Source organism: Pogoniulus pusillus, chromosome 10 (genome assembly GCF_015220805.1).
Source record: "Pogoniulus pusillus isolate bPogPus1 chromosome 10, bPogPus1.pri, whole genome shotgun sequence".
Taxonomy (NCBI): Eukaryota; Metazoa; Chordata; class Aves; order Piciformes; family Lybiidae; genus Pogoniulus; species Pogoniulus pusillus.
Genome location: NC_087273.1, coordinates 37,210,483 through 37,233,469, shown reverse-complemented (window position 1 = coordinate 37,233,469; position 22,987 = coordinate 37,210,483). Strand labels below are relative to the sequence as shown.

At 46.3% G+C, this 22,987-nt stretch overlaps 1 long non-coding RNA gene across 1 annotated transcript in view; it reads left to right on the top strand.

Annotated features, from left to right (window-relative positions):
• Nucleotides 1-10,443, top strand: part of LOC135179038 (uncharacterized) — a 60,626-nt gene extending 50,183 nt beyond the window's left edge. Inside the window, exons 2-3 of the long non-coding RNA XR_010303878.1 lie at nt 7,014-7,139; nt 10,290-10,443. This is a non-coding gene — a long non-coding RNA (uncharacterized LOC135179038). The remainder of the gene's footprint in view (nt 1-7,013; nt 7,140-10,289) is intronic.
• Nucleotides 10,444-22,987: the final 12,544 nt, after the last annotated feature.

Genomic DNA, 22,987 nt, shown 5'->3' with positions numbered 1-22,987 from the left:
CCTCTTCTCCAGACTAAACAGCCCCGAAGCTCTCAGTCTCTCTTCCTAAGGGAGATGCTTAAGTCCCCCACTCATCCTGGTGCCTCTCCACGTGGCTGCCCCCAGCATCTTGCCTGTCAATATCTCTAAAGTAGTAAAAGCCAGCCTAGACTGGCAACAGCAGAAGCATCTCTGTCTTCAGGCAATTGTTCCCATCTCTGCACCTTCCCTCCCTTGGGTCACCACAAAGCCTTCTGCAGCTGTGCAGTCAGGAACAGCTCGGAAACAATTTTAGATCAAAAAACTATTCCATTGTCAGCAGAAATTTCCAACCCAAAATTCTGATGAAGTTGAAGACAAACTTATGGGTAGGGAAAGAGAAAAAACAAGAAAGTCTTTCTACTCTGAGTGTGAAGTCATTTCTAAGTCACTCCTCAATTACCTTCAAGGGTTCGTATCAGCGTACAAATCAGTACCTGCCGGCAGCTCTCCGTTGCAGCTGCTAATTCATGCTTTGGCATCTGTTACATTAGCATGCCAAAAGAACTTACAACATCCTTGAGATTTCCTTCAGCATAGTTTGAGCATAACTGAATATTAAGAGATCAGAATTTAATTTTTGTATGTTCTTAACCAAATCTATTCAAATATGCCCTGTGCGAGGTCTGCCTCGGAGACTTAGGTGTGGGATAAGGTCAGAACTTCTACAGCCAGCCCTATCTTGAGTGACATATAGACAAAGGAAGGTTGGAACCTTTTCCTCCTTTAAAAAACCCAAAGTGTTTTGGAGCAATTTAACATCCACTGGGCTGTGCTGCCACCTGTCAGTCTGGCCAGCCCTTCTTGGATTTGTAAGGATGGCTGGCTGAAGAAGAGTTGAGTTGGAAGTATCATAGAAGCATAGAATCAGTCAGGGTTGGAAGGGAACACAGGCATCATTTAGTTCCAACCCCCCTACCATGGGCAGGGACACCCTACCCTACATCAGGCTGCACACAGCCTCATCCAGGCTGAGCTGAAACATCTCCAGGGATGGGGCCTCAACCACCTCATTGGGCAACCCATTCCAGCCTCTCACCACTCTCATGCTCAACAACTTCCTCCTCCCATCTAGACCAAATCTTCCCATCTCCAGCTTTGCTCCATTCCCCCCAGTCCTGTTACTTCCTGAGAGCCTAAATAGTCCCTCCCCAGCTTTTTTTGTAGGCCCCTTTCAGATCCTGGAAGGGCACAAGAGGGTCACCTCAGAGCCTCCTCTTCTCCAGCCTGCACAGCCCCAACTCTCTCAGTCTGTGCTCACAGCAGAGCTGCTGCAGCCCTCTGAGCGTCCTCGTGGCCCTTCTGTGGACACACTCCAGCATCTTCACAGCCCTCTTGTAATGGGGGGTCCAGAACTGGATGCAGTATTCCAGGTGAGGTCTCAGCAGAGCAGAGAGGGAGAATCACCTCCCTCAACCTGCTGGCCACACTTCTCCTGATGCAGCCAGGCTCTGGTTGGCTTTCTGGGCTGCAAGTGCACACTGCTGGCTCATGTTGACCTTCTTGTCCACCAGCACCCCCAAGTCCCTCTTCTCTGGGCTGCTCTCCAGCCACTCACTGCCCAGCCTGGATTTGTGCTTGGCATTGCCTCAATCCAGCTGCAGGACCTTGCACTTGGTCTTGTTGAACCTCCTGAGGTTGGCTTGTGCCCACCTCTCCAGCTTGTGCAGGTCTCTCTGGATGGCATCCCTGTCCTCCAGCCTGTCTGCTGCACCACACAGCTTGGTGTCATCAGCAAACCTGAAGAGGGTGCACTCAGTGCCACTGCCCATGGCACCGACAAAGATGTTGAACAGGACTGGCCCCAGGACTGGTCCCTGAGGAACTCCACTTGTTGCTGGCCTCCACTTGGACATGGAACCTTTGACAGCCACTCTTTGGTGTGGTCATCAAGCCAGTTCTTTATCCATCTGGTGTTCCACCCATCAAAGCCATGTTTCACCAGCTTGGAGACCAAGCTATCCTTCACTTGTTTCTCATTCTAATTAGAAACCTGCAGCTCAAACTTTGACAAAGAGCAAAAAAACAATGAAGCAAGTGTCAGAGTAAGTGCCTGAAGAGGCAGTGGGGCTGTCTGTGCTGCCTAGGTGCACATTTATAAGAGCTTTCATTATATGGGGATCAAACCCTTCCATTAAATATTCTCATTTAAAAGCAATTTGCATAAATAAGGGCTCATTTCTCAAAGAGTGTGCTCATGGAAGGAAAATTAGATTTCACTTGGAAATGCAGGCAGCTCCAAATCTGTCATCGTGTTCCCAGGCAGTGCACTACAGATCCCTTTCCAAATGTGTCCTGGGTTAGTTGACAATCGTTTTCCTCCTGGATTAAGTAAAGCCAACAAGGCTGTTACACACCAAAACCATATTCTGTGATTCTGTGTGACTGCTGACAAACAAATGCATTTGTTGCCAAAGCTTTTGAATCTGAAGCTGAAGTTCTTCAAAGCCAGCAAGTGTCACCAAAAGAGAAAGGAGTTGATGGAAGGGAAATCCCTGGAAATTAAATCACCGTAATAGGAAATAAGTTTGGAATTCAGAGAGTTGGGAAAATTCAAGACCATGATATCAAGAACCTTGCTGTAAAACTTTTGCCTACAAAACGTAGAAAACGTCCAGATATGCTGGGGGTTTAGTGTCTGAGTTACATTAGTGTGTAAGGAGCAGGTGTGGATCTGTTGGAGGGTAGCAGAGCCCTGCAGAGGGATGTGGACAGGCTGCATGGGTGGGCAGAGGCCAAGGGAATGAGATTTAACAAGGCCAAGTGCAGGGTTCTACACTTTGGCCACAACAACCCCAGGCAGCACTGCAGGCTGGGGACAGAGTGGCTGAGAGCAGCCAGGCAGAAAGGAGCCTCGGGGTCCTGGTAGGTGCTGGAGCAAGCCTAAGGAAGCTCCTCTCTGCAGCCCAGCCCTTGGTGCTAGCTAACCATGGGTGCTATCCCTGCGAGGAGCAGCCACTCTCTGTGCAAACCTGCCTGCATCAGGAGCAGTGTGGCCAGTGGGACACGGGAGGTTACTCTTACCCTGTACTCGGCACTGGTCAGGCCACACCTTGAGTACTGATTCCAGGTCTGGGCTCCTCAGTTCAAAAGAGATGTTCAGGTACTGGAAAGTGTCCAGAGAAGGGTGATGAAGATGGTGAGAGGCCTGGAACACAGCCCTGTGAGGAGAGACTGAGGGAGCTGGGGGTGTGCAGCCTGGAGAAGAGGAGGCTCAGGGGAGACCTCATTGCTGTCTACAACTACCTGAAGGGAGGCTGCAGCCAGGTGGGGTTGGGCTCTTCTGCCAGGCAAGCAGCAATAGAAAAAGGGGACACAGTCTCAAGTTGTGCCAGGGGAGGTCTAGGCTGGATGTTAGGAGGGAGTTGTTGGCAGAGAGAGTGATTGGCATTGGAGTGGCCTGCCCAGGGAGGTGGTGGAGTCACTGTCCCTGGAGGTGTTGAAGAAAAGCCTGGCTGAGGCACTTAGTGCCATGGTCTGGTTGACTGGCTAGGGCTGGGTGCTAGGTTGGCCTGGATCATCTTGGAGGTCTCTTCCAACCTGCTTGATTCTGTGATTTTATGATAATTCACAACTATTTCCACCTCAGCAAACTTGGATTTACATAAGGCTTAACAGGAAAGCCTCCTTTTAGAAACTGCCAACTAATGAAAACATTGTAGTGCCACTGACTAAAAGCCTGTGATAAAGGCTTTGCTCAAAATACAGTAACTCCTTCACCATTTCAGATGGCAATCTAATGAGACACTTCCATATGCAGTAGCATAAATTTAACCTGAACCTGCAAACTAGGCACATGTGACATCTGTGTTAATTACACTCTGACAATTATTCAGTTAGTAAACAAAAGAACAAGAAAAAGGCAAATTAGTTAAGAAAATCCCTGACAAGAGTTGCATTTGGGGAAAGCCACTGCAAATAAAAGAGTTCAGAATGGGTGTAAGCTTCTGATACAGAGTGTTGTGTGAGTTAGATAACAAAGTAATTGCAGATGTCATAATTGGATAGACTCACAGAAGCACAGAACACTAGAGGTTGGAAGGGACCTCCACAGATCATTCAGTCCAACCTCCCTGCCAAGCAGGATCCCCTAGGGTAGTTCACTCAGGAATGCATCCAGGTGGGTTTGGAAAGTCTCCAGAGAAGGAGACTCCACAGTCTCTCTCTGTGCAGCCTATTCCAGTGCTCTGTCATCCTCACTGTAAAGAAGCTCCTTCTCGTGTTGATGTGAAATATTCTAGGTGTAAGTTTGTAACTGTTGCTCCTTGTCTTATTGCTGCTGACCACCAAAAAGAGATTGGCCCCATCCACTTGACACCAACCCCTCAGGGATTCATAGACACTGATCAGATCTCCTCTCAGTCTTTTCTCCAGGGCTCTCATTCTCTCTTTGTAAGGGAGGTGCTCAAGTCCCCCAGCCATCCTCATGGCTCTCCACTGGACTCTTCCAGCAGGTCTTGGATTACATCAAACATCTCCTAAACTGGAGAAAAAAAAACCTGGAAGGATTGTAACTGTAGCTGATTATGTAGCTGATATGAATCACCAAACTGCTTCTAGTCATGGTTTCTTATTAATGTGTAGACCTTAACAGGCTGGATGGGTGGGCAGAGGCCAATGGGATGAGATTGAACAAGGTCAAGTGCAGGGTTCTACACTTTGGCCACAACAACCCCAAGCAGTGCTACAGGCTGTGGACAGAGTGGCTGAGAGCACCCAGGCAAAGAGGGCCCTGGGGATGCTGGTTGATAGTAGCTGAACAGGAGGCAGCAGTGTGCCCAGGTGGGCAGCAGAGTGCCCAGGCGAGCAGCAGAGCCAATGGCATCCTGGGCTGGATCACGAACAGTGTGGGCAGCAGGACAAGGGAGGTTCTTCTGCCCCTGTGCTCAGCACTGCTCAGGCCATATCTTCAGTGCTGTGTCCAGTTCTGGGCTACTCAATTCAAAAGAGATGTTCAGGTACTGGAATGTGTCCAGAGAAGGGCAACAAAACTGGTAAGAGGTCTGAAGCACAGCCCTGTGAGGAGAGGCTGAGGGAGATGGAGATGTTCAGCCTGGAGAAGAGGAGGGCTTAGGGCAGAGCTCATTGCTGTCTGCAGCTCCCTGAAGGGAGGCTGTAGCCAGGTGGTGGTGGGCTCTTCTGCCAGGCAACCAGCAATAGAGCAAGGGCACACAGTCTCAAGTTGTGTTAGGGGAGGTCTAGGCTGGATGTTAGGAGGAAGTTGTTGCCAGAGAGAGTGATTGGCATTGGAATGGGCTGCCCAGGGAGGTGGTGGAGTTGCCATCCCTGGAGGTGTTGAAGAAAAGCCTGGATGAGGCACTTAGTGAGATGATCTGGTTGATTGTCTAGGGCTGGGTGCTAGGTTGGACTGGATGATCTTGGAGGTCTCTTCCAAGCTGGTTCATTCTATGATTCCATGATTCTCTAATCATGTGCAGAAACCTTATTTACTTAGACGTGCGAGAGTAGCTGTCTGTTTACTGAAGCTGTGCATACAGAGAAACAGATCAGTCAGTTTGGAACATCAGAAAAACAACTGCCACTATTTCAGTGTGCATTTTCCTCGACTGGAAGTGCTTGATAGTCACTGTTCTGCAGGGGAACGCTGGCAAGAGCAGAGAACAAAGCTTGAAGACTCAGTATCGAAGGAACTGCAACATCAGCCCTTCTCAGCAGCCTGTAGTGGGGTGGTTGCTTGTTGGTTTGTTTTGATTTTAATTTCAGGCAAAAATGTCCACGAAACCTAATCCATTTCTGTGATTTAATCATTACCTCAGATTATAAATAAGAATCAATGTGAGCAGCATACTTGATGTCAGTGCTCGCAAATCCCAGGTGGCAATTTACAATGCAAACGTTGCTCTGTAGGTTACTTCTGTGGCTGCCTCTAGCTCACTTTTGGTGACTTGGATTACAGACCATAATCAGCAGTTTAATCATTTATTGGAATTGCTCAGTAATGAAAAAGGTATAAAGAGGGAAGAGATGCATTATCAACCTATGTTAAGTAAAAGCAGCAATGGAATTGTGCCGACCCCTTGTTTATTTTCTGCCTGGATAAATACAGTCTCTTTTATTAATCCCCTGTGCCCAGACTTATCAGCATGACTTCTGGTCTCACTGTTTCGTGTCATTAGTTGTGAATGATGTGAGAGGTGACAGCAGTTAACTATCTAACTGACCATTAGCACCGTTTTATATGCCTTACTCTGCATGAGCTGTTTTGTTGGCATTAGTGTCAAATGGCACAGAGAATTAAAGGCGGTAGTTAGAGGCATACCTAATTCCTCCTAGCTGGTTTCAAATGAAGGATCAATAGCCACACTTGGTAGACAACTTAATATTTACAGTCATGCTCAGCCACACAAAGCTCACAGGTGAGTCTCTAAGTCTTAAGCTGTGCCAGGGCAGGTTTAGGCTAGATGATAGGAGGAAGCTCTTCACAGGAGTGATTGCACATTGGAATGGACTGCCCAGAGAGGTGGTGGAGTCACCATCCCCAGAGGTGTTTAAAAGGAGGCTAGCTCTCAGGTGAGCCTGTAAGCCTCAAGCCTCAAAGACTGGATGAGGCACTTAGTGCCATGGTCTAGTTGATTGGATAGGGCTGGGTGATATGTTGGACTAGATGATCTTGGAGGTCTCTTCCAACCTGGTTGATTCTATGATTCTAAGGTGTGCCAGGGCAGGTTTAGACTAGACGAGAGACCTCCAAGACCATCCAGCCCAACATAGAACTCAAGATTCTCTTTTAGAAGAAACAAACATACAAACCAAGGCAATTTATTGAACAAGTGGGCATCTGTTCTGCTGAAACAGCCTCTCCCAATATGTTTGATTTTTCCTTTTCAGTATGTTCCCAAGTAGCTCTGGATGCTTCTCTTGCAATGCTTTGATTGCTGCCACTCGTTTGGTGTAGCAATGTTTCTTTACTCACCAAGAATGAGTCTCTTAAAAGCAGACTTAACTAGAGGTTTGTTTGTTTTCTTTCTTTAAAGGGCTGCATACTGCAGGAAAGACTCACACATGGCTTCATGGCCTGTTAAATCAGCTATGCCATCTGGATTTCTCCTTTGAAACTTTCTGTCCAGAGCCCTTAGTGTACCTCAGGACACCGCAGTGATGTGAGTAACTGTTATTTAAACCCTTATATTAATAATGTCTGCATACCTGCTGATGGGCTGGAGGATATCAAGGCAATTTTGGAAGTAGAGTGCTTTCTTCTTGATTTTCTTTTGTCAAATCTTTAAACTCCTAGGGAGCAAAGCTGAAAGACTGATTGTGATTTTACTGTGCTTCTCAGCAGGGCTCTTCTAGGGGACAAAGCACCCCAGTAGTAAACGTTTTTCACTAGCTCAAGCTACGTCCCAATATCTCTCTCAATATTATACTGTGAAGCACTTCTCTTGAGAAGAAACAAAACATGAGGAGGAGCTAAGAATATTTATCTGGCCTGGAGAGGAGAGGCTGAGGGAGCTGGGGGTGTGCAGCCTGGAGGCTCAGGGGTCTTTAGAATCATAGAATCAACCAGGTTGGAAGAGACCTCCAAGATCATCCAGTCCAACCTCTCCCTTAGCCCTATCCAGTCAACCAGACCATGGCACTAAGTGCCTCATCCAGGCTTTTCCTCAACACCTCCAGGGACAGTGACTCCACCACCTCCCTGGGCAGCCTCATTGCTGTCTACAACTACCTGAAGGGAGGCTGTAGCCAGGTGGGGTTGGTCTCTTCTGCCAGACAACCAGCAACAGAACAAGAGGACACAGTCTCAAGATGTGTTAGGGGAGTATAGGCTGGATGTTAGGATGAAGTTGTTGTCAGAGAGAGTGGTTGGCATTGGAATGGCCTGCCCAGGGAGGTGGTGGAGTCACTGTGCCTGGAGGTGTTCAAGGAAAGACTGTGTGAGGCACTCAGTGCCATAGACTAGTTGATTGGGTAGGGCTGGGTGCTAGGTTGGAGTGGATGATCTTGGAGGTCTCTTCCAGCCTGCTTGATTCTTTGATTCTAAGAATTTTCACAGCCCAGTTACTGTTTATAAACATCACCAATATGGAACTGCTTTGTGATTTGGATCCTAACTGACTATTAAGGAGTATCTGTAGGTGACAATATACATCTGCTGAACCTTTCCCAAAGAAATTCATGACTGGGGTGCGATTCCTCAAATCTAAGGTGCTCAAAACCTTCTATTTGGCTTTGGAAATGCTGCCTGGTGCCCTCTGTGCATGCTAACACCTAAATTCCTGCCTCTGTGCCACTGGTTCTGTCCAGTCGTACTGACTCCTCTCAGTTCCTGGAGGTGTTACAATCCCTCATTTCCTAATGAGCCGTCAAAGCATAACAAGATAGATGGGAGAGAAGCATCTATCATGCCTGTGCCTTTTTTTCCTTGATACCAATTAATTAGCTCGAGCTGCAGTCTGCAGAAGAAGTGTTTAGAAGTGAAGCTACCTAAATGATCTCATCAACGGAATGTTGGATCCTTTGGTTGATGGTTTCTAATTTATGCTGTAGCAGATGGATGGTGCTGAAGGTCACAATTACAATGTAAGACCAACTTGTCTGTGTAGTTTGAACTCACTGTAGATAACTGTCTCATTTATTCAGAATGCTTATCCTGAGAACCTTTTGATCTTCCTTTAAATCTCTATTTCATGTTGGTAAATTACATCTCCGTGATGAAACAAAACCAGATTCCAGGTTATCCTCCATCTCGTTCTTCAGATTGAAACTGGAGCTTTCTAATTAGACTGAAGAGTTTTGCTGCTACCAAAGAACCAAAAGGGGGCTTGTTACTTGCTCAGTTGTGAAAGATCTGGTCTGAAAAACATTGGCTAGGGCTGGGTGCTAGGTTGGACTGGATGAGCTTGGAGGTCTCTTCCAAACTGCTTGATTCTATGATTTGTTTGATGCTCCCAGTACCAACTTAATATCACTTTCAGGTCATTGACTGTACAAAACATTACCCCAGTACCTCAGCCCCAAGTTTTCAAATGAAAGATTCTACCTAGTTACATGAGTTGGCTTTGGATTTTTGCAGTGTTTTGATTCAGTCTGTCTGATAAATGATTCTATGATTATATGATCTAATAAATGTATATAAGCATCTGAGGGATGAGTGTGAAGAAGGAAGAGACTTATGCTCACTTATGCTCCAGAATAGGACAAGGAGCAATGGATGGAAACTACAGCACAAGAAGTTCCACCTCAACATGAGGAAGAACTTCTTTAGTGTAAGGGTCCCAGAGCACTGGAACAGGCTGCCCAGGGAGGTTGTGGAGTCTCCTTCTCTGGAAACTTTCAAGTCCTGTATGGATGTGATCCTGTGTGACCTGCACTATGTTCTCTGGTCCTGTTCTGGCAGGTGGGGTTGGACTCAAAGATCTCCAGAAGTCCCTTCCAACTCCTAACATCCTATGATCCTGCAATTATCATCCATATCCCCTTACAGAGCTTGAAATTAAATTAGTCTCCTAAATACTCCTGTCCCTTTATTACCATCTCTGTAGGTCAGGTCACCTCTTTTAAGCTAACTGCTCTCTTGAAGTGTAGAAACCACTAGACCTATGCTACCAAAAGAGGCAAACTAATTCGTTCTGAGACCCTTTCAACAAGGCAAGTGAAATCAGCTGAAAAGCAGACTGGGGTCAAATGCAAGCACACGGAGAGTGGTGTGCCACTGTCAGAGCAGCAGCCAAAAACAAGAGAGTAACTGCATAGATTGCTGCATGCATTTTGGATCTAACACATACACACTCACTCAGGCTCCATTCTCTGAAAAATCTGTTTATTTCCTAGGCACTGAGGCCGAGTGAGGCAGTATTAAACAGCTTATCTCTTCAACAACCTCTTACTTCACATTGCTTTGCTAAAATTTCCTGCTTTGCAGCTGTCACTGTGCTGCAGGTGAGTCAGTGGACGTGGCACGGTGCTGAATGACATCTTGAAGGCACAGAAGGGAGAGATGAGCCTGTAGGTTTAAGAAACAAGGCTGACTGTGTAAACAGCATTAAGAGACTGCAGAGAAAGACAGCCACACTCCATTGCTAGTGACTGTTAAATGTGATACATTCGGTGTGCCACTGTCACATTCCACCTGATCTATGCTCGCATGTGGTACCAATTCACCTCTGAGCTGTTATTATGTCTTATCCCTTCTGAACCACCTATGAATAATGATCTTTCCTTTCCTCACTTTGTTTTCTGCACTCTCTGTGTCCTCTGTGAGTCTCATTTGAGCAGTCTGCAGTTTTCTCTTTTTGGCTTCCTCCCAGATGTCTCCCAGAACCACAGAAATTGCCTTCTTGCCTCTTCTCTGCCTGAACCCTGTGTAACAACTCAGGATATTGGAAGATTTAATCCTGAGCAAACCACCATGACTCATTCAGGCTCCTACTTAGGCTAACTATATGTCTGCATTAAAGATTCCTCACTTACACCATAGTGACTTGCTGTTACATCATCATTAGCACCGTCAGCAATGTTCTGCTACAAACGGCTTCCATTTATCTTCATTCTCCAGTAGACTGAGTAATGACCTAACTAATAATTGTACAGGGTCCATATAGAGAGAGAGAGTCACTTCTCAATTATGTGAGGAGATATTCAAATTTACCTTTTATTTTCCACAGTACTGGATTCTTGGAATGGGCTGCCCAGGGAGGTGGTGGAGTCACCGTCCCTGGTGGTGCTCAAGAAAAGACTTCATGAGGCACTTAGTGCCATGGTCTGGTTGATTGGCTAGGGCTGGGTGATAGGCTGGACTGGATGAGCTTGGAGGTCTCTTCCAACCTGGGTGATTCTATGATTCTGTGGTCTAGTTGACTGGATAGGGCTGTGTGATAGGTTGGACTGGATGAGTTTAGAGATCTCTTCCAACCTGCTTGATTCTATGATTGGATAAGTCCCTCCCCAAAATATCTCCTATTGGAATACAACCTAGGCAAGAAGCCTGTGCCAGAGTGGAGATCTGGGAATGAGATAAATACAATTCCTATAAAGCTCACAGCACCCTGGAACAATGCATTCCATCTTTAATTTTGAAACTGTTCAGTTTAAAGTCTTTCAGACACAATAAAATCACACAAGAGAGAGAGATGTGATTCACAAGACAACACTGGTAAAAGTGCAGGAAAAGATATGACATACATGAATCCTTAACACATAATACAGGGGACACAGTCTCAAGTTGTGCCAGGGGAGGTCTAGGCTGGATGTTAGGAGGAAGTTGTTGGCAGATAGAGTGATTGGCATTGGAATGGGTTTCCCAGGGAGGTGGTGGAGTCGCCAGCCCTAGAGGTGTTGAAGCAAAGCCTGGATGAGGCACTTAGTGCCATGGTCTAGTTGACTGGATAGGGCTGGGTGCTAGGTTACTCACCCCCTCCCCACTTTGGAAAATCTCACAGACTAGACTCAGCAGCTCTGGAAATTGAATGAAGCTTTATATTTACAGCTCAGCACAAGATACAAGCAGATAGATAGAATATAGAGACAGAAATATACCAGTTAAAAGGTAATACAGAAACACAGCAGCCCTCCCAGAAACCAGAGTCCCCAGGAGGGGCTCCCAACCACCCTTCCACAAACGTCAGAGAGCTGCTCCACCTCCTGCCACACCAATCAGTGGTCTGTGATTAGGGAGAACTGTATGCTACCACAAATTACCCAAGCCAGCCTCTTTGCAGCAGTGTCCAGAGCATGACACAATGGGCACAAATTGGAACCTAGGAGCTTCTACCTGAAGTTGCTGGACCACTGGAGCTGGCTGCTCAGAGAGGTTGTGGATTCTCAGTCTCTGGAGAGATTCCAAACCTACCTGGATGCAGGAAAAGACTGGATGAGGCACTTAGGGCCATGGCCTAGTTGACTGGATAGGGCTGGGTGTAGGTTGGACTGGATGATCTTGGAGGTCTCTTCCAACCTGATCAATTCTATTCTATTTTATACTATTAAGCCTGGGCAACCTGCTCTGGCAGCCCTTGCTTCAGCAAGGGGGTTGGGCTCCCCAGAATCCACTTCCAACCTCTGCCATTCTGTGAGGCTGTGAACCAGGGAGGAGGGGGGGAAAAAAGTGAGCTTGGTTTAGCACATCAAAGACATCCAGAAAGGTTGAAGTTCTCTTTCTCTGGCTGTACTATGATGAGCTGTCCCTCAAATATGAAATCCCTTTATAATGAGTATTATTGTGGTCATAGAGTTCGTTCTTATTGCTTTTCTGTTTAGAGCCTAACCTCTATTTCACATTTATTTACTGCTTTTTCTCCTTTTTTTCTCAGATTCTAAAACTCTCAGAATGAATATTGAGCATTATTAAACAACTTGCTAAGGGTTAGGGCTGGGCTTAACAACTGATAGATGCTCTTTATTAAGCCGTATACCTTCCTAAAAGGAGGAAAAAGAGAGAGACTGATGGGTTGGAAAGGAAAACTAAGCTACTTTAATGAAAATAACAACAATAAAATTAAATATATGAAAGTATAAACAAAGCCAGTATGGACTCCAATCTCCCCTGATGGCAATTAGTCACTGTCAACACTCATGCTGTGGGCAGGAACTGGGAAAGTCTCAGACTGGACTCAGCAGCAGATGAGAACCAGATTTGGGAGCTAGATTCTCTAACTGGACTCAGGAGCTCATGGGCTGTGATCAAAGGCAGAACAGATGGAGTTCTCCTTCGATTTTGGCCTCTGAAGAAAAGGAAGAGAGTGTGCTAGTTTGGAGCTAGCTGGAATGTTTTGGTGAGAAACATTAGAGTACAGGCTGTGAAAAGGAAACAGTGGTGATGTCTACTGCACTCATAGGCTTGCTGAGGTGTATAAGAATAAGAACAAAAACATAGATAACAAGAGTTGTTCTCTGGGCTTTGGGCTGAACTTCTCTCTCTCTGACTTAACCTGCTGTCTGACTAATCCACCTTCTTCCTAAGCCCCCTGGCCAACCTTCCATACTACCTTAAACATAAGGCAAGATCTTGGGTAAGGTAGAGGGATGGGAGGAAGGTGGAAGGGTGGTTGAGAGCCCCTCCTGGGGACTCAAGTTTCTGGGAGGGCTGTTGTGCCTCTGTATTACCTTTTAACTTGTATATTTCCATCTATAGCTGTAGATATTGTAACTACCTGCTTGTGTATTGGGCTAAGCTGTAAATACAAAGCTTCATTCAATTTCCAGAGCTGCTGAGCCTAGTCTGGGTGATTTTCCAAAGTGGAGGGGGGCAGGTCAAACCCAAACCATCATAGAGAGTCATGACCCTCATGATCACTCAAGTCTGTATTGAGTATGACTTCCATGGAATGAAGTCCTTTATTGGTCAGTTTAGGGCCACCTGTCCCATCCGTTCCTCCCTGCAGGTGTGACCACTTACTCTTCACCTCCCATAGTACCTGTAGTTTAGTAGTGACCTTGGTTTGCTACCCCAACCCATGGTAGCAACTCTAACCATCAGCATTCTCACTGCTAGAAGGAGGCACTGTCTCAGCAAGCACACCTGAACTTCAGAAAGTGCCCTCACTGAGCAGAGAAGTCAAACCACTGAACAGAATTAGTTCTGTTCTGACTCAAACCAGGACACACAAAATATTTCTTCTTTGAGCATGTTTTATTTGAGCTGAAGCCCAAGGGGCACGACAGAGTTAACAAAACCAAGAAACAGCAGAGGGAAAGAGAAAAATGATGTAGTAATAAATGAGGAGGAAAGGATAGAGACTTGAACAGAGACAGAGAGGCAATGAAGCAGTGAGATCTGGGCAGGCTGTTCCAGATGGCAGAAGCAGCAGCTGGGAAGGCTTTGGCACCGACAGTGGCAGGATTGTGGGCAGGGAGGGTGAAGAACCAGGCGCTCTGCAGGAAAAGCAGGGAGACAGAAACACAAGGTCAGGGAGGCAGTCTGGCTCAACTGCTTGGAAAATTATCAAACCCAGCCTGCTGATGCTCTGTCACCTAACTTTGTGCAGCTGATTTATGCCCCTCTAGAAGTGTGCAAAGTGGTGACTGAAAGGTGGCAGTCACCTCCGTGGCAAGTACCTTGTTACCGGTCAGTGGAAGACAGGAGGGGAGCAGCTGTTCAAGCCCGAGGGGTGCAGTTAAAGCAGGTCCTTGAGGAGGGGTCTGCTAGTTATGTTTGTGGGCAAAGAGGGGTGAAACCTCTAGGCTTAAGTAAGGATGTTTATAGAGATCTTTGAAGATAGTAATTAGGTTTTGGGGGAGTCAGCTTTGAAATTTGTTCTCATCTAAGCAGCTTCCACAAGAACATCCTTCTGTGACACTGCTGATGGGAACATCCTTGTGTGACACTGCTGATGGGACCCTCTGGTAGGGTCCTTTTCTCTGGGATGCTGTAAAATTACCATGTCTCCATGATAAAATACAGCCTTTTTTAATTGTTTGGGTTTTTTTTCCTATAGACCAAGCAATTGTAAAAGACTTTTCAAATGTGCTCACAAGAAATTCTCTGATGTGAATTAAACAAGTGGTATATTGTGCACAAAGTATGGGGAAAATGACTTTGAAATGTCTGTGGAGGATTTGAGGATGATGGCTCCATTGTCTGCAGCATGGGTTTGCATAGATGAATTCACACACTCTGCCTGCTTCACTCGTGGCTTTTGCCAGCATACCACCAGAGACCTTTGAATGGAATCTGGGGTCAGAGCTCTCTTAGGATCTTCATTCCATCATTGATGACCTGGGCAGCCATGAATCGGGGTGTGGGTGCCCAGCAGACACAGACAGACCTATTATGAGCTATCTCCTCCTAGCTGTAAAACAGAAGCATTGAGGATGCTGCCCAAATGCCAAGCCCATGAATGTGGTGAGGTCCTGTCCAGTCTCATAAACCCTATCATGCACATGTAGGACAGAGATGTGAGGCAAGCAGATGGATCATTCCTCTCCTGGCAAGACAGACTGGGGACTGAGAGTGCTAAAGCCTTAGAGGGCTTAAAATTAACACCAGGATATAGTCAGTGCCATCCTAGTTGGACCAATATGCTAATAGATTGGACTGTCCTACTTTATCTCACAGTGCCTAATAGAAGATAGCAAAAATGAGCCACCAGTGTGCCTAGGTGGCCAAGAGAGCCAATGGCATCCTGGCCTGGATCAGGAACAGTGTGGCAGTGTGGCCAGTAGGACAAGGGAGGTTATTCTGCTCCTGGAATCAGCACTGCTCAGGCCACACCTTGAGTCCTGCATCCAGTTCTGGGCTCCTCAAATCAAGAGAGATGTTGTGGTGCTGGAACATGTCCAGAGAAGGGTGACAAAGCTGGTGAGAGGCCTGGAACACAGCCCTGTGAGGAGAGGATGAGAGGCTGAGGGAGCTGGGGGTGTGCAGCCTGCAGAAGAGGAGGCTCAGGGCAGAGCTCATTGCTGCCTACAACTACCTGAAGGGAGGCTGTAGCCAGGTGGGGTTGGTCTCTTCTGCCAGGCAAGCAGCAACAGAACAAGGGGACACAGTCTCAAGCTGCACTAGGGCAGGTTTAGGCTGGATGTTAGGGAGAAGTTGTTGGCAGAGAGAGTGATTGGCATTGGAATGGGCTGCCCAGGGAGGTGGTGGAATCACTGCCGATGGAGGTGTTGAAGCAAAGCCTGGCTGAGGCACTTAGTGCCATGGTCTAGTTGACTGGACAGGGCTGGGTGCTAGGTTGGCCTGGATGATGTTGGAGGTCTCTTCCAACCCGCTTGATTCTATAAAAAGCAGGCACTTTGCAGTAAGCACTTGGAAATAACTCACCAAAAGGAAAAAAAATTCTTCATAAACTCTTGATTTATTTTTTTCATTTTTTTTAATCTGACACTCCTGATTCTGTGGGGGGAACTTCATCCTACAACAGTCCAGATGCTGCAAGGAGGCTTTTCCCCCTACTCCTTGGTTTCATTGAGAGTTGGAGCAAGTGATTAATCTTTTCCCTCACTTTTTCAGATACTCTTGTTTGCACTTCTGTCTAATCATATTGCATAAAATGCTTAAGAACACGGAAGAGAAAGGAAAGAAAGCTTCAAATTGTTGATTTTATACTTAATTATATTACTACTGAGAAAATATTTCTCAGAAGTTAGATATTTGCATGTGGTATTTGTAGTGCACCCTCGGGGGAGGATCTAAGTAAACCCAAACTCTGGGGATCAGATATCACTTACTCAAACGCTAATTCCTCACTGCATTGTTCTGTTGATTTGTTGACAGCAGTGACTAAAAGACATCCCAAAGCCTCAGTCTGATGTGTGATGTCAGTTCTGATCTTTAAGATAAGAAAGCTCCTTATATAAAGAGAGCACTGTGTGCCTCTGTGTCCTGAATGAATACACAAAGACATTACTGGTGATTTGCTCACAAGGGGGAAAGCTACTATAGAATCACAGAATGTATGCCATTGGAAGGGACCTTTACAGGTTCTCTATCCAAACTCTGAGAGCTGAGACACAGAATCATAGAATCATAGAATCAACCAGGTTGGAAGAGACCTCTGAGATCATCCAGTCCAACCTAGCATCCAGCCCTAGACCAGACCATGGCACTAAGTGCCTCATCCAGGCTTTGCTTCAACACCTCCAGGCACAGTGACTCCACCACCTCCCTGGGCAGCCCATTCCAATGCCAATCACTCTCTCTGACAACAACTTCTCCCTAACATCCAGCCTGGACCGCCCCTGGTACAACTTGAGACTGTGTCCCCTTGTTCTGTCCCTGATTGCCTGGCAGAAGAGACCAACCCCCACCCAGCTACAGCCTCTTTTCAGGGAGTTGTAGTCAGCAATAAAGTTACTCAGAGCCCCACCAACCTGACCTTGAACGGCTCCAGGAGTGAGGCTCTGACCACCTCTCTGAGCAACCTGTGCCAGTGTCTCACCACCCTCAGCGTAAAAAAATCTTCCTTCTAACAGTCTAAATCTCCCTTCTTTTAGTTTAACGCCATCACCCCTTGTCCTGTCACAACAGGTCTGCTAAAAGTTGTCTGATGTTTGATAGTCCTTTGTTTCAAGTACAGTTTAGTATAAGTCTGAGATGCTTCTACACTTAAAGTATTTGTGCAAGAGGAACAGTTTAGAAAGCATCAGGACTAAATTGTTGCATGAAGGTTGTAATTCAGTTGCCAACCCCTGGTAACAGGTTTCATTATCCACACCCATGAGATGTGGTGTTTCATAGAATCATAGAATGGTTTAGGTTGGAAGGGACCTCAAAGATCATCCACTTCCAACTCCCCACCATAGGCAGGGACACCTCCCACTATAAAAGGTCTCTCAAGGCCTCATCCAACCTGGCTTTGAACACCTCCAGGCAGGGAGCAGCCACAACCTCCCTAGGCAGCCTGTGCCAGTGTCTCACCACCCTCGCTGCAAAGAACTTCTTTCTAACATCCAGTTTAAATCTCCCCTCTTTCAGTTTAAACCCATTACTCTTCTTCCTGTCATTACAAGACCTTGTCAATAGTCCCTCCCCAGCCCTCCTGTAGGCTCCCTTATGATACTGGAAGGCCACCTCCAAGGTCTCCTCTGTTGTGGAGGCAGGGAATTAACGTGGCCGAGTCAGGAACACACATAAAAATAGAATTACTCTATTTTCCTGATACCTCACCCCGGAACTACACACAGAAATTAGCCTAATTAGCAGACTCAGTTTGATTGAGAAGAGCTTACAAGGATCCCACAGATAAATTTGGCTATCTCAGAAGTCAGAGAAGGGAAAAGGCTGAGCCATTAAACACAGCTTTGCCATAATCAGCCAGGCTGAGCAGAAAGCTCACTACTCACAGGTGACCCAGGCTGGCTGAGAGAAGGGCAGTCCAGACACGTGTCAGCTCTCTCCTACAGGACATCCCAGGCTCCTTAGGCCTGTGGAGCTTGCACAAAGGCTGCTCTGGTGGGAGGCCGCCCAAGCAGCGACGGTCCTGCCCCTCAGCAGCTTGTCCTTCGGAGCGCCAGGGGACTCTCTGCAGGAACTGTCCAGGCGGGGGAGAACTCCAAGGCGGGCACCCCAAGGTGCCAAGCCCCCTGCTATTTATACTCTTCATAGACAAAGAGTCAATTTACCACTGCCCAGGCGTGAAGACCACAGCCAATCCCCAGCCCAATTCCAGTGCGGGCACTGCACGAGCACCCCTTGTGCTGGAAGGACCCCTTGCTCCCCCTGCTTCACACCTGCAGGGCAAGGGGGGAAACAGGTTTTTCACACCTTTCCTCTCCCATTCAAACTACGGAGGCAGAGGAATTTTGAGGTACCCAGGACTCCAGGGCATCCTTAAAGCCTTCTCTTCTCCAGGCTGAAGGGCCCCAACGTTCATAGCCTGTCCTCACAGCAGAGCTGCTCTTTGACTCGGCCCTTCCGAGCACTTTTACCATCCTTCATATGAGAACTGTAGGATAAATGGTGACAATTTCCCCCTCATCTCCAGCAGAATCAATTAAGCAGCACAGAGCACCACTCAGCCCAAGCTACGGCCAGTAATGACTACTGTGCACCACACAACTCATCCTTCCCTTTAATTCCCTTTGCCACTGTAATTTAATTAATTTCCACTCCATCTTATTAATCTCGGGATAACATCTTGGTAGGGATGAGCCTGCGGCTCCGTGGCACGCAACGGATTGCTTCTAAGCGCCTCTTTGGGACCAGCTCTTGGCTCTTCCCTCAGTGGAAGCCTGTGCGAGCAGACAGTGCTTAGGTGCCCGAATTCCTAATTGCTGATGTTATGTCCACACTATTACCACGCGAAACGAAGCCAGAACTCTGCGTTCGTGCTCTTAGGTGCGTGCTGCCAGCCGTAACCCTGTTTTGGCGCTGCCGCTGTTCGCGGGGCTGCATCGCTGCCTGCAGGCTCCCTCCGCAGCGGCTGTCTGTCCTGGCAGGGTAACGGGACCCGCAGCTGCGCCTGGCTCACAGCGCCCTCTAGTGGTCACGAGTGAACACCAAACAGCAGTTCGCATGTGCGCTTTCCTACCGCTTCTCCGCTCGCGAAGCGCGGACTGAGCGCAAGGAATGTCGTAGGTTTTTGTGTTAGAGGGCGACAAGATGAGAATATTTTACTTTATTTCTAAAGAGTGAGATTCTCTTTTTTTGTAAGGACCGAATTTATCTTACTTTTTTTCTAAGGACTGAGATTATTTTACTTTTTTCCTAAGGACAGAGTTTAACTTACTTTACTCTTTTTCTAAGGACTGAGATACTGTTTTTCTAAGGACTGAATTTATCTTTACTCTTTGTTTAAGGACTAAGATTATCTTTATCCTGAGGACTGATTTTATCTTACTTTGCTCTTTTTCTAAGGACTAAGATTACCTTTTTCTGAGGACTGAGTTTATTTTACTTGATTCTTTTTCTAAGGACTGAGATTATTTTACTTTATTCTTTTTCTAACGACTGAGATTATTTTACTTTGCTATTTTTCTAAGGACTGGGGTTATTTTACTTTGCTCTTTGTGTAAGTACTGGGATTATCTTTGTCTAAGGACTGAGATTCTCTTACTTTACTCTTTCTAAGGACTGGGATTATATTTTTCTAAGGACTGAAATTATTTTACTTTACTCTTTTTCTAAGGACTGCATTTATCTTACTTCACTCTTTTTCTAAGGACTGGGATTACCTTTTTCTAAGGAATGAGTTTATCTTTTCTCTTTTTCTAAGGACTGAGATTATTTTACTTTACTCTTCTCCTAAAGACTAAGATTATCTTTTTCTAAGGACTGGGATTATCCTACTTTACTCTTTTTTCTTTTCTAAGCTCTGACTGAATCGGAGAGAAATAGAGCAAGGTTGTGTTTTAAGATGTGCAGGAAGAAGTGAATCCTTACCACCTAATACAGACACAGGATACAAGAGAATTCCCCAAACTCTTCCCCCTAGCCAAACCAATAAAAACTCCACCAAGACCACAGTGCTCATTTTCTCCCATCCACCATTGTCTCCCAGTTTATGCCCCACACAGGCCAGACTGACTGCAGCATTCAGCAGCCTTGAAGTCCACGGCCTACCACAGGGTCCTCCTACATAGTTACCTGGGTACCAGATGAGGATCCCTCTGGGGAGTTGGAGAGGCAGGGAGAAAAGGTAGCAAACTGACCTTGCTGCTTACTTTTAAAGTGTTTGTAGGATTATGGGATTGAACAACATAATCATGATATCTGGAGGCAACTAATTCATTCCCTGGGATGGATCTTGGACTCTGTAGTGTTTTTTAGGGAGTCTGGGATAAGCTGGAACCTCTTAAACCATGACAAATAATTATTTTAAATAGTGTGGCAAACTAACAGTTTCAAGATAATCTGTTTAACTGGTTAAAAAAAAAATGGGGCACCTACAAGTGGCTTAGTCTGGAGAAGAGGAGGCTCAGGGGCACACCTCATTGCTGTCTACAGCTACCTGAAGGGAGGCTGTAGCCAGGTGAGGGTTGGTCTTTTCTGCCAGACAACCAGCAACAGAACAAGGGGACACATTCTCAAGTTGTGCCATGGGAGGTCTAGGCTGGATGTTAGGAGGAAGTTCTTCACAAAGTGATTTGCCATTGGAATGGGCTGCCCAGGGAGGTGGTGGAGTCACCGTCCCTGGAGGTGTTGAAGCAAAGCCTGGATGAGGCACTTAGTGCCATGGTCTGGTTGACTGCATAGGGCTGGGTGCTAGGTTGGAGCGGATGATCTCGGAGGTCTCTTCCAACCTGGTTGATTCTATGCTCACTTCAGAGAGTTTGGATAGAGGACTTTTACATGTCCTCTCCAGCCCAAAGCATTGATTCCATTCTATGATTTTATCACCCTTACTTTAAGAGAGGAAGAGAAGGAAGTGGGCCCAGCTATTCACAATGCTCCACATTCCTGGAGACCCCTCTCTCTGTGTGTCTGCACCATCCCTGTCACAACAACATTGTCTGGGGCTCCTCATTCCCTGGGATTTTACTACTACTGCTTTCTGCTGCTTTTATTCCAGGCAGATATTGTGTCTGCCTGTTGCATACTAAACCTGCTCATCTACTAAGATGCTTCAAGCCATCTCCTGTGAGGTTGCATGTAAGGAAATTGGCAACTGGAGGCAGCAGTAATAGCAACAGTGGTATTCAATCACTCTTCTTCAGTTGCAGGACTTTTTAATCTCTAATGATCAAACAAGACAATAATAACCTCACAGTTTTCTTCTAACAAGACTGAAATTGGGAAGGGGGGGGGTTATAAACAAAGGAACACAAATCCTCTCTTCTTTGCAGTACTGATTCTATGCAGGAGTGTATTAGAATTATTCTTTGCATTGATTTCAGTAGTCTTAATTTATTTCTCTATGTAAATCAATATAGAGAACAGAATCAGCAGATCATAATCCTTTTCCTTGAGTAAACTACAAGCACAACAATGCTGAGGCTTCTCCCTTCTCTTTCCATTTCTGGCAGTGAATTTAGTCTCGATCTCACACAAATTGTTTGGTCCATTTGGAATTCATGTGACATTTTGCATGAAAAACTGTGTGAAATGCTGTTTTCTCTGCTGCTGGAATATAAATTATTCATCTTTGTGATTTATCAGACAGCTTTTTCTTGTAGATAAGAAGCCACCTCTCATTTGCTCTACAGATCACATAGCCTCGGCAACAGAAAATGGGTTGCATCCAGCAGTAAAAAAGGGCACCTGAGTGTCTATATTTTGTGTAAGGATTATTAAAAGGAAATGTTATGGCTCCAAACCTGCTTAATGAAGTTGTTTATGCATGAGCTAGGTTGTTCAGTGTGCAATAAAAATGCAGGTAGTGCAGAAATGGATGTCCACTCTCTAAGGAGAATATCTACGGTTTAAGCCTTCTCTAGGGGTCTAGTAGTGCTGCAGGCTGGGGACAGAGCGGCTGGAGAGCAGCCAGGCAGAAAGGAACCTGGGGTTACTGGTAGATAGCAGCTGAATATGAGCCAGCAGTGTGCCCAGGTGGCCAAGAGAGCCAATGGCTGCCTGGCTTGGACCAGGAACAGTGTGGCCAGCAGGACAAGGGAGCCTCCTCAGCCTCCTTGTCTCCAGACTAAACATCCTCAGTTCCCTCCACTCAGTTCTCATGAAACTTGTGCTGCAGACCTTTCATTGCTTTCCTTTAGACATGCTCCAGCACATTGATGTCTTTCTTGTAGTGACTGGCCAAAAATTATTACAGACTTTTAAATGGGTTCCTTTCTTCTCTCAAACTTTGAAGCTGCTGCTGCAGCAACAGCAGTTTTCAGTAGTAGCTTTTGCTGTCTGTGGCTTGATTCTCATCAAGCTCTGGTTTCTGTCACTGGAAATGTCAGCTTCTAAGGAAAAAATCCTGTTTCAGTTTCTGAAAAGAGTACAACACTGAGCTGGAGTAAAACACTTACAAATGGAAAGCTGCATTGTTCAAGGTATTGGTAATAGCAGCTAAACATGGTGATAGCAGCTAAACAAGGTGATAGCAGCTAAACAAAAGGGGTTCTCCTCTGAAAAAAAGTATCAAAATATTTCTGTGCCTTTCTAACAGTTCCCTTTTTCTCACATCTGTAAACTACATCTTGCCCAGAGAAGTGGCAGGTGCCCAATCCCTGGAAACATTTCAGGTCAGGCTGGAATGGGCTCAAAGCAACATGATCCAGTTGAAGGTGTCCCAACTCACTGCAGAGGGCTTGGATTAGATGACCTTTAAAGGTCATTTCCAACTCAGAGTACTCTGTGATTCTGTGATCTTGCCTCAAATTGCACAAGCAACAAAAATGATTTGTTGTGTTAGTGATAAGGGATTTATCTTCATGTGCATGCCACAAGGGCGATTGGCCACAACAACCTCAAGCAGCACTACAGGCTGGGGACAGAGTGGCTGGAGAGAAGCCAGGAAGGAAGGGGCCTGGTGATGCTGGTAGATAGTAGCTGAACATGAGCCAGCAGTGTGCCCAGATGGCCAGGAGAGCCAATGGCATCCTGGTCTGGATCAGGGGCAGTGTGGCCAGCAGGACAAGAGAGGTTCTTCTGCCCCTGTACTCAGCACTGCTCAGGCCACACCTT